At 40.4% G+C, this 16919-nt stretch overlaps 1 non-coding gene across 1 annotated transcript; it reads right to left on the reverse strand.

Annotated features, from left to right (window-relative positions):
- Nucleotides 1–7530: 7530 nt before the first annotated feature.
- Nucleotides 7531–7637, reverse strand: LOC145626076 (small nucleolar RNA R71). The gene has a single exon (XR_014110945.1). It is a non-coding gene; the product is annotated as a small nucleolar RNA R71 (small nucleolar RNA).
- Nucleotides 7638–16919: the final 9282 nt, after the last annotated feature.

Here is a 16919-nt window from a genome sequence, read left to right on the forward strand (position 1 = left end):
GGTTAACAGGGGAGGATTTGGTGAACCTCCAACATGCCAAAGGGACGTGGATTCAACATCCCGTCCCCAAACTTTGGCAAAGATTTGCCGGCCTCACTATTTTTGGGAGGCATGAACCGGCAAATGTTCGGAGGGATGAATTGGAATTGTTGGCTTCCTATATAATTCCTAATGCTGAAAAATTAAATATACCCCATAGGATAGCCAACCATTTTCAAAGGGCGGCCAATGCGGCCGAAGCTAGTAGGTCTAGAGCGCCTATTTACTTTGGGGGGTTAGTGACCCATATAGCTAGGAAGCATTTAGGTTGGAACCCCGATGGCCATAGAAAAGTTGTGGGATCAAACCTAATGGACCTACCTTATTTTGGGAGTTTGAATTGGGTACAACTGGTGGGGAGTGATACTTGGTGGATTGTCCACCGACAATCGGGTAGGAGGGACCAAACCTTTACCTTACCCAACCCCGCCTTGACCAAATTTGAGAGGGGGAAGCCCTCCTACACTTTCGAGTTAGATGGTCAAGGTGAGGTTCAACCACCTCACCCCTCACCACAACCTCACCAATCCCCCATTCACCATTCACCCCACTACACACCACCCCCACCTTTCACCTACGGCATGCCTACTTCCTCGGTCGATTACAATGTCGACCCAAATGCCCCATATGACTTTTCGGCTTTTAGGAGCCAACTAGACCGCATTGAGACGGGGCAAGGGAGGGTTGAGGGCATGATGCAAAACCTAGATTCTAGGTTAAGCACCCTAGATGGCCGGGTAGGTCTTATTGAGAGGAACCTAGGGAGGGGCCTTTACCCTATGTATGATGATTACGCCCGTCGGGGGGCTATTCCTCCCGATTCCCTTCCTCCCGATTGGTTCCAATACCCCCAAGGCGGGTATTCTCACCCCGGTGCTTATGGTACTTATGTGGACTACTCTTCGGTCCACGGATATGGGGGTATGGGTGGGAATGCAGACCCTAACTACTATGCCGGTGGTTCGGGGTATGGTGGTGGTGGCTCTAGCCATGGAGGGGCCGGCTCTAGCCACGGTGGGGGGTACTCTAGGATGGATGAGGATGAGGAGTAGGCTACTCTCCCAAGTCAATGAGGGCATTGCTTGATTTGGCTTGGGGGGGTGTTCTTTCACCTTGGAAATTCTCTTCCTTCTCCCCCTTTATTTGCTTTCTAGTGTAGTTTTTATTTGCTTTCCTAGTGTAGTTTTTTTATTGCTTTCTTATATATGAAAAATACAAAAAAATTGAAAAAAATAAAAATAAAAAATACATTCCAATGAATTGTAAATCATGCTTCCCTGTGCCCCATACTTGAGAAAATTGTTTTGATTCTTGGTATTTGATGATGAATATTGTGGATTTGTTGGTCATGACTTGAAGTCTAATCGTTTGGATTCCTTAACTTGCGTCAATTTTGTCCAACTACTTGTGAATATAGTGCTTGACTAGTTGATTTGGTTAGGAAATGTGTGATAGTTCCATAATTCCTGGTATGTCAATGAATTTGAGTATTGATTTGCAACTATGAGTAGTGTTTCATGACTTTATAATATGCACATGAGGAGGACGAAGGCGTTCATTCCTTAGGTAGCCTTCAGAGATATTTAGATACATTTGTTCCCTTCTTGTCACCCATGTTGTTGCTTGTGCCTTTTTATTGTTTATAGCCACATTACAAGCCTTAATTGCTCCATTGGTTACTAGTCCCAAGCTTGGCTTGGGGGAGCTATTAGTGAGTGAGGTGAGGGATTTTGTGGTGTGCACTTTATTTGCACAATTTGGGTGGGTTTTGAGAAGTAATTTGTTCTTGATCATATTTTTGTTTTTATGAGTTTGAAAGTTGTATATATTTGAAAAAAATAAAAGTGTAATGAAAAAAAAGAAGTTCAAGAAAAAAAATGAGAAATATGAAAAAAAAAAAGAAAGTGAACTTCTAAGAAAATAAAAAGAGGAAAAATGTTTGATGTTCAAATGTTCTAAGTGAAGGTTAATCAAAAGAAAAGAGAAAAAAGTTGAGTTTCAATGTAAATATTTCAAGTTATGAGTTCAAAGTTTGTTATTCACTCTTGTTCTACATTATCATATTTTTTTTATGAGTGAATTTGTGAGTGTTGGGATTGTTTTATTGTTTGGAGTATATTTGGTTGATGTTGGAGTTGGTTATGTTGGAGATGTGTATGATCATTTTTTTTTATCATGGGTTTATTAGGATTTGGCTCCCTTAATGCATAGCTTTTCTCTCACATAATCCCAAATTTATCCTACCCTTACCCTAACCTTACATTACAAGCTTTAAAGACCTTCCGACCTTGTGCATAGAAGTTATGTAAATGTGAAAGTGTTGTTTTTCAATGCAAGTTATGACTTGACATATTTCGAGTCGACTAGTAGATTGCGCGTTCAATGTTTTTATACACACGAGAGTGTGAGTTGGGAGGGCATTGTTCACATTAAAGGAGTTGGGTGGAGAGCGATCGAGTACATTCTTTACTCGCCACATAAATGAGAGTCGAGTGTGTGAGCAGTAGTCTTGAATTCTATATGCTCTTGTGGTTTGCTCTACTTGACAATTGTTGGGGAGGAAGGGTGATTAGATGAATAAGATTGATTGACGTTGAAGCATGTTTGTTTAATTTTACCTTGAATCGTTGGCTTTTGATTTGTTGATTGGGGTGAAGTATGTTTTATATGTTCATTGATGAGCTCTTTGCTTAGGGACAAGCAAAGGTTTGGCTTGGGGGAGTTTGATATGTCTATTTTATATAGTATTTTACCCCCGTCCCTTGGTCATAATTAGTAGTGTTTTTGGCCCTTTAGGGCCACTTTTATTACTAATATGTGTTTTCTAGTGTTTTCGTAGTTTTGGTTAAGTTTTGCAGGGAATCGCACCTTTGGAGCATTTTCCCGGGATTTTTATGAAGCGACTACGAGCATTGGCGGAACACGACCGTTTTTGAAGCCCAAGGCCGGCAAGAGCCATCGAGCCGGTGATTAAGGGCTTGGTTAGTTGGATCACGAGGTAATTGGACCACGTATTTGAGACCGGAGAGGAAATATGGATTGGGCCGAGAAATCTAGCCCAAATCGAAGTCCAAACCTTGAAGATGAAGCCGGGCCCGATCGGGCAAGCTTACGCCCGATCGGGCGAGCTGCGCGCATGCTAGCTGCCAAGGAGAGCCGCGCCCGATCGGGTGAGCGTAGGCTTGATCGGGCGCGGCAAAATATTCTGGGCATAGGAAAAAAGGCGGGCCCGATCGGGCGCGTGTTTTGTTAGAACCTGACTAAGCTTTGTTTAATTCGTGTTTTAGGAGAGATATATATTCGTTTTGTACGGATAATTAATTACTTCTTTTCTCTTAGACTTTCTCTCTCTACTTAGTATTTTTCTCTCTCTAGAATTCTCTCTAAACTCTTGTTCTTAATTCCTTCATTAATTCCAGATTTGTTTTGGTACAATTTCTTCCCTCTTTAATTTCAGCTATTTTAATTATTTTCTTGTTTATGTTTTTTATTGTTTATTTGATTGGATTAGTTATGATGATTAGTGAGTAGTTTAATTCTAGGGTTTATGGGGATCCATAATTAATATGAAGGGATAGTTTGTTATTATTGATTGTTGATATTGCATGATAATTTCCTATTGAATTGTTTTAATTCTTTGCAATTAGATTATGAATCGAGCAGATGTAATTTGATTGTGAATGTTTAGCAATATTGAATTGATGAATCGAGCAGATGTTGATTTAATATTAAAGGCTATTTTTAATAGGAACTTAGGTCTAATAAATTGCGAGAGCCTGTTAGATCCATGTTGGTTAATAAATTGCTAGAGCCTGTTAATCATGTTATTGATGCATTGTTAATTATTAATTGCTTCGTTCTATCCCGGAATATTAATTATTGGTGAACCTGTGACCCTAGGTTTCCTTATTATTGATTCTTTTCTCCCTAAACTCATCCTTCGTAGTATAAAATTCATATTTAAAATATTGGTTACTTAGATAATTTAGATTATAACAATTAATTAGAATTAAAAAGACTTGTTTCCCTGTGGAGTTCGACCCTACTTCCCTATCTATTGTAGTTAGTGATTTAGGTAATTATTTTTGATTAGGGGATACGACTTTACCCTGTCAATTAGCTTATCGTCCTCAAACCAATGGTCAAGTAGAGCTTGCTAATACAGAGTTAAAACAAATTCTAGAGAAAACTGTGAACATTTCTAGGAAGGATTGGGCTAATAAGATTGATGATTCATTATGGGCGTATAGGACAGCCTTCAAAACACCTTTAGGCATGTCTCCTTATAGGCTAGTTTATGGAAAATCTTGCCATCTTCCCGTAGAAATAGAGCATAAGGCATTTTGGGCTATAAGGGAGTTAAACATGAACCTTAAGACTGCTGGGGCTAAGAGATTGCTACAATAGAGTGAATTAGAAGAGTTTAGGTTAGATTCTTATGAGAGAAAACTAAACTTTGGCATGATAAGCACATTAATCACAAGACTTTTGAAGTGGGACAGAAAGTTTTACTCTTTAACTCACGCTTGAAATTGTTTCCAGGAAAGTTGCGATCTAGATGGTCTGGTCCATTTACTGTTGTGAAAGTTTATCCATATGGTACAGTTGAAATACAAGGAAAATCTGAAGTTTTCAAGGTGAATGGTCAGCGACTTAAACCTTACTTGGTTGATGAGATGGTTCCTACATGAGTGACTTACTCCTTAGAAGAACCCACTGAAGATTAAGCACCAAAATAGTCAAGCTCGTGACTTAAAACACGCGCTTCTTGGGAGGCAACCCAAGTTCTTTTTCTTTTCCTTTTTTGGTTTTTGTTTGTTTTTCTCGTTCCTGTTTTATCTTTTCTGTCTATTTGTTCTGTTTTCTTGCAGCTTAGAAAATAAGATGGAGAGCTGGACACTTCAATTCTAATTGAAGAAAAGAGAGTAACTGTTTTGCTAGCTATAATCTGCTAGAATATGCTGCTTCAAAGCGGTTATGTGTCATGTGGTGTAGCTGCTTGCTGCCACTTCAGTTGTTTTTCCGAGTCTAAAATGCTGCCCTCTTAACATTCAGTGGAGCTGCTGAGATTTTACATTGAAGGAACAAGCTTCAGATTTTTCTACCAGGTTGTCTCCTTCCTTGTTTCCCTTCTAAGTATTTTAATTTTCGGCGTGCTATAAATACTCCTACTCTCTGATTACATTTCAGTTCTTTTTATAAACATTGAGGACAATGTTTGTCCTTAAGCGTGGGGGAGAGGTTTTTGAAATTTTCTGCAACTGCCTTTTGTGTTTTTGCCATGTATGAAGTATGGCTGGGATTTTTTGCAGGTTTTGAATGACTTAAAGATTTTGATATATGCCTGTTTTAGGGGAAGTGCTTGATATGTCCATTTTATATAGTGTTTTACCCCCGTCCCTTGGTCGTTATTAGTAGTGTTTTTGGCTCTTTCGGGCCACTTTTATTACTAATTTGTGTGTTCTAGTGTTTTCGTAGTTTTAGTTGTATTTTACAGGAAATTGCACTCTTGGAGCATTTTCCCGGGCTTTATGGATCAACTACAGAAGTTAAAAGGACACGACCACTTTTGGAGCCCAGGATCGGTGAGAGCTGGTGATTAAGGGCTCGGTATTTGGGATCCCAAGGCATTTGGACCAAGTATTCGAGACCCGAGAGGAAATCCAGATTGGGCCGAGAAATCTAGCCCAATCGAAGTCCAAGCCTCAAGGAGAAGCAACCCCCCGATCGGGCTACCTCTAGCACGATCGGGCGCGGCAGGACTATTAGGTTGAGCGTGCTGAGGCGCGCCCGATCGTGCGAGCACCTAGCATGATCGGGCGAGGCTGCTGGGTAGGAACGCGAAAAAAAAGGCGCGCCCGATCAGGCGGCCCTTCGCCCGATCGGGCGCGCGTTTCTGAAAGACCTGATTAAGTTTAGTTTTAATTCTTGTTTTAGGAAACGTTTAAGTACGATTTTGTACGGAATTATTACCTTACCTTCTTTCTTAGACTTTCTCTCTCTACTTAGTATTTTTCTCTTTCTTAAATTCTCTCTCAACTTTTGTTCTTAATTCTTCCTTTAATTCAAGATTTCTTTTTTGGTAACAATTTCTTCCCTTTTAATTTTAGTTATTTTAATTGCTTTCTTGATTATAATTTTATTTATTTATTTGATTAGTTTAGTCATGATGATTTGTGTGTATTTTAATTTCTGGGGTTTATGGGGATCTAATAAATGATATGAAGGGGTAATTTTGTGATTGTCAATTATCAATGCTTGGTTGATTTCCTATTGATTGTTTTAATGCTATGCAATTAGGTTTGGCCAGATTTAATTGTATGAGTTTAGCAATATTAATTCGAGATTCGACAGATGAGAATTGATTTTTAGGCTTAGTTTCAATAGGCGGATTAATTTATAAATGGTTAAGTCGAGATTCGACAGATGAGATTTAATACCGGTAAATTAACTCTGTGATTATAATACGTAGCGAAAGCCCTTTATAATCTGATTAACCAATGCTTGATGATTGCTTATTATGATTTGCCCTGGGATATTGTTTATTAGTGAACCTATGCCCTAGGTCTTTTAATATTTGATTTTCTCCCTACTTTATTTCTTTCGACCTTATTCTCCGTAGTTTAGATTTTATTTGTAAAAATATTGGCTACTTAGATAATTTAGATTATAATAATTAATTAGAAGTAAAAAGACTTGTTTCCCTGTGGAGTTCGACCCTACTTCCCTATCTACTTTAGTTAGAGGATTTAGGTAATTATTTTTTATTAGGGGATACGACTTTACCTTGTCAAAATTTAGCGCTGTTGCCGGGGAAACGATTTTATTTTTATTTCTGATTGTTTTTGTAGTCTAGATTATTTCCCTTTTTTGTCTCAGAGAGCGATAGTTCTCTGAGACAAATCTCACATTTGCTTCTAGTTTTTGTTTATGCCCAGGCGTTCCAGATCAGGTTATATCCCATTCGATCTTGATATCGAACGTTCCTTCCATAGACAGAGATATCTCTACAAGCAAATCCTGGCGGATTCTGGTGATAATAACAATAATCACCACGATCCTCCCTCTGATTCTAGTGACACAGATATTTCTTCAGATTCAGGATCAGAGATGACGGCCCAGAAGAAACTCAATGACTACTCGCAACCGAAGCTCACAGATTTCCCGCACCTTACTCCCACTCCGGCTCTAGATGGAGTTAAATTTGAGATCAAGCCCCAATTTATCACTATGATGGAGAGGAAGCAGTTCAGCGGAGCTAAGAATGAAGATCCTAATCTTCACATCGCAGATTTCTGCCAATATTGTAACACCATTAGACAAGCCGGGGTCACGCAAGACCAAATCAGGGAGATTCTTTTACCCTTTTCATTATGTGGCAAAGCAAAATTATGGTTTAATGGTTTGAATAGAACTGCACTTGGTATTACTGACTAGGAAACTCTTGCTTTGAATTTCTATAATAAATATTATCCTGTAGAGAGAACAGCGGTGCTAAGGAGTGATATTCAGAACTTCGCTCAAGAGGCCGACGAAACATTATATGAGGCTTGGGAGAGGTTCAAGGATCTACAGAGAGAGTGCCCCCACCACAATCTAGCACAATGACAATTGATGATCCAAGCATTTTATAATGGACTTGGAAATTCTTCTAGATAAGTGCTAGATTCGGCAGCTAGTGGGAGGTTTATGAATTTAAATGTGGATGACGCATGACAGGTTATCGAAGACATGGCAATACACAATTCCCAATATGGAAATCCGAGGGGGTTTGCAAATAAAGGAAAACATAGTGTCGATTCCGTTTCCTTTTTGCAAGCTCAATTAACATCTATTTGTCAAAAATTAGATAATCTTACTGCTGCTCCTAACTCTATAGCTAATGTTTCTGCTGTTGCTTACCATGAAGCTTTTTGTGAAAATTGTGGAATTGTAGGTCATTGGGAGCAATATTGTAGGAGCTCTATGCAACAAGTTAATGGCTTTCAGACCTATAGGCAAAATAACCCCTATTTCAATTCCTACAATCCCGGTTATAAAAATCATCCATATCTTTCGTACCGGAGCAACAATGTACAAAATCCTCCACCTCCACCTCCACAACGACCACAACAACAAACCCCACCACAGAAAAAATATTATCATCCTAATTCCGGCCAGAAAAGCCAAGCATCACCCTCATCATCTTCCGACCCTGCCATGACAGAAATTAGAGCAATACTTGCCAATATGCAAAAGCACATGGAGAGTAGGGATGCGCAAATTGATTCTATCCTAGCCCATAATAAAATCATGGACAATCAAATTGCACAACTTTCATCTACCCTACAATCCCGTCAGCAGGGAGCTCTACCAGCACAACCTATCCATCCTACAGATCATGCCAACGCAATCACTTTACAGAGTGGTTCACATTATGATGGACCTCCTATGCCAAAGGAAGATAGACCAGTTCCTGATCTAGATTCCTCTATACCAAACGCTAATCCTGCTATCCCTACAGGGCTACAAATAGATACTAACCCTACTAATGTTTTTGTGCAGGGTAAATCGCAGGATAAGGGAGGAGATGTGCAGAGCCCAGTTATCAAGCTTCCATTCCCTAATAGACAACTGAAGAGTAAGCTTGATAAACAATTCGGTATGTTTTTAGAGGTGGTTAAAAACCTGCATGTAACAATTCCTTTTACAGACTTAATCACTCAAGTTCCTGCTTATGCTAAATTTATGAAAGACATTCTGACTAGGAAAAGGGCCTTTAATGAAGTAGAAACTGTAGCTTTCACAGAGGAGTGTAGCGCTTTATTGCAAAACAAATCCCCTCCTAAATTAAAGGATCCCGGTAGTTTTTCTATCCCTTGTCACATTGGGAATGTTTTTATTGACAAAGCTTTGTGTGATTTAGGGGCTAGTGTCAGTGTCATGCCATCGTCTGTCTGCGCTAAATTAAATATGGGAGAATTAAAAGTTACCAATATAACTTTGCAAATGGCAGATCGTTCGGTAAAATACCCCTTAGGTATTTTAGAGGACGTACCTGTCAGAGTTGGTAAATTTTTTATTCCTGTTGATTTTGTTGTTTTAGACATGGCAGAGGACACACAAATACCCATTATATTAGGTAGGCCTTTCCTCCATACTGCAAGAGCGATTATTGATGTAAAAAATGGTAAACTAACCCTTTCTGTAGGTGACGATAATGTTACTTTCAATTTAGGGAAGGTTTTGAAAGGGCCTATGCTAGAGGAAAATTGTTGCTACATTGATATAATTGATGTAATGGACGATATTTGTGATGATAGCTTGCCACAGGTTCTTGCGAAGGATCCCTTAGAGGAAGTTCTCTGCGGGAATTTATCTAGCGACAATGCAAGCATTTGGGGTAATGAGGTATAAGATATTGAAAAGGCTCTTTCCTTAAAAGAGTTAAGCCCCAAGGAAACAATGAAGGTAGTAAATTTAGTTCAGTAATCAAAACCTGCAGAGGTTAAGAAACCTGAGCTAAAACCTCTCCCTTCTCATTTAAAATATGTTTTTCTAGATGAACAGGAACTACACCCCGTGATCATCAGTACTGCACTCACTGACCTACAATCTTCCCAACTTCTAGGGGTTCTCAAAACCCACAAGAAGGCTATAGGGTACAGTATTGATGATCTCAAGGGTATTAGCCTTGACTTTTGTATGCACAGGATACATCTAGAGGATAACTATAAGCCCTGCATTCAACCCCAAAGAAGATTAAATCCTAACATGCAGGAAGTAGTCAAGAAAGAGGTTATGAAACTACTTGATGCAGGTATTATCTATCCTATTTCTGACTCCAAGTGGGTAAGTCCCGTGCAGGTAGTGCCAAAGAAGGGTGGGATGACTGTGATAACAAATGGAAAAAATGAATTAATTCCCACTAGAACTGTAACAGGGTGGCGTATGTGCATAGACTATCGTAGATTAAATATCGCCACTAAAAAGGATCACTTCCCCCTTCCCTTTATTGATCAAATGGTTGAGATGTTAGCCAATCACAAATTCTTTTGCTATTTGGATGGGTATTCGGGATTTTTCCAAATTCCGATTCACCCTGAAGATCAGGAAAAGACTACTTTTACATGCCCTTATGGTACTTTTGCATATCGTAGAATGCCCTTTGGTTTATGTAATGCACCCGCTACCTTTCAACATTGTATGATGAACATTTTTTCTGAATTCATAGAGTCTATTATGGAGGTCTTTATGGATGATTTCAGCGTTTATGGTTCTTCATTTGACTCATGTTTAATTAATCTCGCTAAAGTTTTGAAAAGATGTGAAGAGTGCAACTTGGTCCTTAATTGGGAAAAATGTCACTTTATGGTGACAGAGGGAGTAGTCCTAGGTCATATTGTATCTGATAAGGGCATACAAGTAGACAAGGCTAAAATATCAGTGATTGAGCAATTATCTCCCCCAGTTAATGTTAAAGGAGTTAGAAGTTTCTTGGGTCATGCGGGGTTTTATCGCCGCTTTATCAAAGATTTTTCTAAAATTGCTAAACCACTGACACAACTCTTGCTCAAGGATGCCCCATTTATTTTTACTAACGAGTGTCTTGAGGCTTTCAACAGGATCAAGCAGGCTTTGATATCGGCACCCATCATATGTGCTCCCGATTGGAACCTTCCTTTCGAAATCATGTGTGATGCAAGTGACTTTGCACTAGGAGCCGTGCTCGGACAGAGGAAGGACAAGATTTTTCATCCTATTTATTATGCTAGCAAAACTTTGGATGAAGCCCAAGTCAACTATGCCACTACGGAAAAGGAGTTTCTTGCTGTTATTTATGCTTTAGAAAAATTTAGATCATATCTTGTTGGTTCTAAAGTTATTGTTTTTACTGATCATGCAGCATTGAAATATTTGATAGCTAAGGCGGAATCAAAGCCAAGGCTACTCCGGTGGGTTCTCTTGCTCCAAGATTTCAACATAGAAATCAAAGATAAAAAGGGAGCAGAGAACGTAGTGGGAGACCACTTGTCACGTATAAGGTATGATGAGGGTAAGGATTCTCTACCTATAGATGATTCTTTCCCTGATGACAATCTATATGCAGTTGTAGAGCAACACCCATGGTATGCAGACTTTGCTAATTATTTAGTGGGTGGTACTCTACTCCTTTACTTGTCCTACCAACAAAGAAAGAAATTCCTTTCTGATCTTAAGCATTATTTTTGGAATGATCCTTTTTTGTTTCGTGAGTGTGCAGATGGATTATTTCGCAGGTGTGTTCCCGAATGGGAAGTCCACGGTGTGCTTACTAGTTGCCACACCTCACCATATGGAGGACATCATGGCCCCACTAAAACGGTGGCCAAGATTAACGAGTCAGTTTTTTATTGGCCTACAATGTATAAAGATGCTAACATGTTTGTGCAGGCTTGTGACTCTTGCCAGAGGACTGGCAACATCTCGCGGAGGCATGAGATTCCCCAAACAGGAATTTTAGAAGTTGAGATTTTTGACGTTTGGGGTGTTGATTACATGGGACCGTTCCCTTCTTCAAAAGGGAACCGTTATATTCTTGTCGCCGTAGATTATGTATCCAAGTGGGTTGAGGCCATCGCCACTCCTACCAATGACGCCAAGGTCGTCCACAAACTTTTTAAGAAGACCATCTTTCCAAGATTTGGCGTACCTAGAACTATAATAAGTGACGGAGGATCTCACTTTCATGAACGGAAGTTGGACACCCTCCTCAAAAAGTATGGTGTCTACCATAGGACAGGTTTAGCCTACCACCCCCAAACTAGTGGCCAAGTCGAGGTTTCCAACCGCGAGATTAAGGCCATTCTAGAGAAGGTGGTGTCAAAATCAAGGAAAGATTGGAGTGACAAGTTGGACGACACTCTTTGGGCATACAGAACTCCATTCAAGACCCCTATAGGTACTACTCCGTATAGACTCGTGTATGGAAAAGCATGTCATCTCCCGGTTGAATTGGAATATAAGGCATATTGGGCTATTAAGGAGCTCAATCTAGATGCCAAACTAGCGGGGGAAAAGAGGTTACTCCAACTTAATCAACTCGATGAGTTTAGGTTGACGGCCTATGATAGTGCTCGAGTCTACAAAGAGAAGACGAAGAAGTGGCACGATAAGATGATCCTTCCGAGAGAATTCAAAGAGGGTGATAAAGTGTTAATATTCAACTCACGACTTAAACTTTTCCCAGGAAAGTTAAGGTCAAGGTGGTCGGGTCCTTTTATCGTAAAAAGGGCCAACAAATTCAGTTATGTGGAAGTTTTTGACGAACATGGTAACGAGTTCAAGGTTAATGGCCAAAGACTCAAGCAATATCATGAGGGGGCTACAATCGGTGCGGTTGATATACTTCACCTAAGTAGTTCCGATTCACTCTGAGTTTCACTGTGGTAAGAGGGTCGTGCGGGACCTAGATAAACCAGCGCTTTGCGGGAGGCAACCCGTATTTCTTGCTTTCTAGACTAGTTTTATTTTTATTTTTACTTTAGAGAGGCGAGGAGAGTGAAATTTTACCGTTTATAAGTGTTTTTGTACAGGTATAGGTTTAAGAGGTCAAAAGACTTAGAAGAATTTGAAGACGAAGAAAAGCAAAGGAAACGACTGGGCACGGGCCCGATCGGGCGAAGCTCGCCCGATCGGGTAACGCCCGATCGGGCGCGAGAAGAGAGCTGGAATCGAGCCTTATTTCGCCCGATCAAGCGGAGTTGCCCGATCGGGCGCGCAAGTCCAGTTACAAACTCGAGCAAATTTCGCCCGATCGGGCGAGGTTGCCCGATCGGGCGCAAATCGAGTGAAGGAATAGATATATCGGGCAAAGCTCGCCCGATCGGGCGAGCCATAGGGCGAATTTTTCGTTCGTGTTCGCGTCCGATCGGGCGGAGCTCGCCCGATCGGGCGCGCAACTCCAATTCTAGATTTCAAATGATCCGCCCGATCGGGCGCGCTTATTTTTGGCCGTTCCCTTATATTTTCTTCTTTTTTCTTTTCTCATTTTCTTCTTACTTCATCTTCTTCTCCTCTACTTTCTCTCTCTAAAACCCCCATTTTTACACCTTCAAACTCACTTATTCTTCAAGGTCCTCTCCAATCCTTCCATCAAAACTCAATTTTTTTTTACATATTCCTAATCTTTTCACCTTTCTCTACAATCTAGACCCAATTTCCACTATTTTCTCTCAATTTTCTCTAAACCCTAAGAGATAGAAACCACTCAATTCCTATTCTTTCTACCATCAATGGCTTTCAAGAGGTCAAGAACGGTGAGGGGGGAAAGCTCAAGGAACCAAGAGGCGAGAATTGACCCGGATTTGCAAATTCCGGGATGGGAGAGGGTGGTCATCACCACCCAAGAGCAAAAGCAGAGGATGCTTAACCTCATCACGAGGCAGGTAATTCCCACTCGTTTCATTCATCACCCTACCCTTATTAGACTAGGAATTCACAAGCATGTGGAAAAATTATTCAAAGGAGTTGGCATGAGCGGTTTCTTTAACATGCATTACGATACTTATGATTATTTAACCTTAGAATTCGTTTCTAGTTTTAATGTCATAAAATCAAATGCCTTAATTTCTCATGTTCAATTTTGGTTATTCAATAATGATATTAGATTGACTTTGAAAGAATTCGGTAAAATTTTTGAGTTGAAATCGGATAGGCCTCTTGAACCACCCCAAGACAACATTGTCGTTGTCTATCAATCCCTTACGGGGGATCCTAATTTGAACCTCAAACATGCTAAAGGTACTTGGATACAACATCCCGTGCCAAAGATTTGGCAACGGTTTGTTGGCCTTACCATTTTTGGAAGGCATGAACCCGCCAATGTTAGGCGGGATGAGCTTGAATTACTAGGGTCATACATAATCCCTAGGAGTGAAAAGCTCAATATAGTCCATAAAATGGCCAACCACTTCCAACGGGTGGCCAATGCGGCCAAGGCGGGTAGGTCTAGGGTACCCATTTAATTTGGTGGCCTAGTTACACATATAGCGGTCAAACACCTTAGCTTTGTCCCTAACGATGACGGTAAGGTAGCCGACCCAACTATTATGGACCTACCCTATCTAGGTGGTCTTAATTGGGTTAATGTCATGGGAGAGGAGACTTGGTGGGTGATTCAACGGGAATCGGGTAGGAGGGATAATGCTTTCACTTTACCCCACCCCACCTTGACCAAATTTGAGAAGGGGAAGCTTTCTTACACTTTTGAGCTTAACGGTCAAGGTGAGGTGCAACCACCGCACCCTTCACCTCAACCCCATCACTCTGCCATTGACCACTCACCTCCTCACCATTCACCACATTACCCACCACCTCAAACCTTTACATACAATATCCCCACTTCCTCTACCAACTACAACATAGACCCCAACGCCCCTTATGACTTCTCGGCTTTTAGGAGCCAATTGGATAGGATTGAGACGGGGCAAGGGAGAGTTGAGGGTTGGGTGAGGGATTTGGATGCTAGAGTAGGGTCTCTATATAGAAGGGTAGGTTATGTGGAGAGGAACCTAGGGAGGGGTTTATACCCCATGTATGATGACTACGCCCGTCGGGGGGATATTCCCCCCGATTCACTTGTCCCTGATTGGTTCCAATATCCACAGGGTGGATATACGAACCCAAGTGCCTTTGGTACCTACGTCGACTACTCATCGGTCCATGGATATGGGACCGATGTATCTTTTGGTGGGCTTGGGGGGAATGTGGACCCTAACTACTTTGCAGGTGGTTCGGGGTATGGAGGTGGTGGCTCTAGCCATGGAGGAGCCGGTTCTAGCCACGGCGAGGGCTATTCGAGGATGGATGAGGATGAGGAGTAGGCTACTCTCCCAAGTCAATGAGGGCATTGCTTGATTTGGCTTGGGGGGGTGTTCTTTCACTTGGTAACTCTCTTCCTTTTCTCTTTTTATTTGCTTTCTAGTATTGTTTTTATCGCTTTCCTAGTGTAGTTCTTTATTGCTTTCTTATATATGAAAAATAAAAAAAAATTGAAATATAAAAAAAATAAAAAAATACGTTCCAATGAATTATGAATCATACTTCCCTGTGCCCCATACTTAAGAAAATAAAATTTGTTTTGATGCTTGGTTATTGATAATGAGCATTGTGGATTTGTTGGTCATGATTTGAAATTTAATTGCTTGGATTCCTAAACATGAGTCAATCTTGCCCAACTACTTGTGAATATAGTGCTTGACTTGTTAATTTGGTTAGGAAATGTGTGATAGTTCCATAATTTCTGGTATGTCAATGAATTTGAGTATTGATTTGCAACTATGAGTAGTGTTTCATGACTTATTATTATGCACATGAGGAGGACGAAGGCGTTCATTCTTTTAGGTAGCCTTCAGAGTATTTAGATACATTTGTTCCCTTCTTGTTACCCATGTTGTTGCTTGTGCCCTTTTATTGTTTGTTTAGCCGCATTACAAGCCTATATGAGCCCAATTGGTTACTAGTCCCAAGCTTGGCTTGAGGGAGCTATTAGTTGGTGAGGTGAGGGAGTTGTGGTGTGCACATTATTTGCACAATGTGGGAATAAAAGAAGAGTGTTTGTTCTTTGATTTTTGATTGGAAAATATTGATATGTTGTGTTTCAAAGTTGAAATTTCCAATATGAGTTAAAAAAAAAAAAAGAGCAAAAGAAAAAAAAAATTAATGCTCAAATGTTCTATTTGAAGGTTGTTCAAGAGAAAGAAAAGAAAAAAATTCAAGTTTGAAAAGAAAAAAAACAAAAGAAAAAAAGAATGAGTTCAAAGTTTGTATTTCACTCAAGTTCTACATTATCATATTTTTATGAGTGATTATTGTGAGTGTTGGGTTTGTTTATGATGATTAGAGTTGTATTTGGTGGTTTTTGTTGGAGTTGGTTATGTTGATGGAGGTGTATGATCATCATTATTTTGATCATGGGTTTATTAGGATATGGCTCCCTTAATGCATAGCTTTTCTCTCACATAATCCCAAATTTATCCTACCTTTACCCTAGCCTTACATTACAAGCTTAAAAGACCTTCCGACCTTGTGCATAGAAGTTATGTAAATGTGCAAGTGTTGTTTATCAATGCAAGTTATGACTTGGCATATTTCGAGTCGACTAGTAGGATGGGCGTTCAATGTTTTTATACACACGAGAGTGTGAGTTGGGAGGGCATTGTTCACATTAAAGGGGTTAGGTTGGAGAGCGATCGAGTACATCCTTTACTCGCCACATAAATGAGAGTTGAGTGTGTGAGCACTAGTCTTGAATTCTATATGCTCTTGTGGTTTGCTCTACTTGACAATTGTTGGGGAGGAAGGGTGATTAGATGAATAAGATTGATTGATTTTGAAGCATGTTCATTAGATTTGCCTTGAATCGTTGGTTTTTGATTTGATGAATGGGGTGAAGTATGTTTTATATGTTCATTGATGAGCTCTTTGCTTAGGGACAAGCAAAGGTTTGGCTTGGGGGAGTTTGATATGTCCATTTTATATAGTGTTTTACCCCCGTCCCTTGGTCGTTATTAGTAGTGTTTTTGGCTCTTTCGGGCCACTTTTATTACTAATTTGTGTGTTCTAGTGTTTTCGTAGTTTTAGTTGTATTTTACAGGAAATTGCACTCTTGGAGCATTTTCCCGGGCTTTATGGATCAACTACGGAAGTTATAAGGACACGACCACTTTGGGAGCCCAGGATCGGTGAGAGCTGGTGATTAAGGGCTCGGTAATTGGGATCCCGAGGCATTTGGACCAAGTATTCGAGACCCGAGAGGAAATCCGGATTGGGCCGAGAAATCTAGCCCAATCGAAGTCCAAGCCTCAAGGAGAAGCAACCCCCCGATCGGGCTACCTCTAGCACGATCGGGCGCGGCAGGA

Source organism: Chenopodium album, chromosome 3, assembly GCF_948465745.1.
Source record: "Chenopodium album chromosome 3, dcCheAlbu1.1, whole genome shotgun sequence".
In the NCBI taxonomy this organism is placed as follows: domain Eukaryota; kingdom Viridiplantae; phylum Streptophyta; class Magnoliopsida; order Caryophyllales; family Amaranthaceae; genus Chenopodium; species Chenopodium album.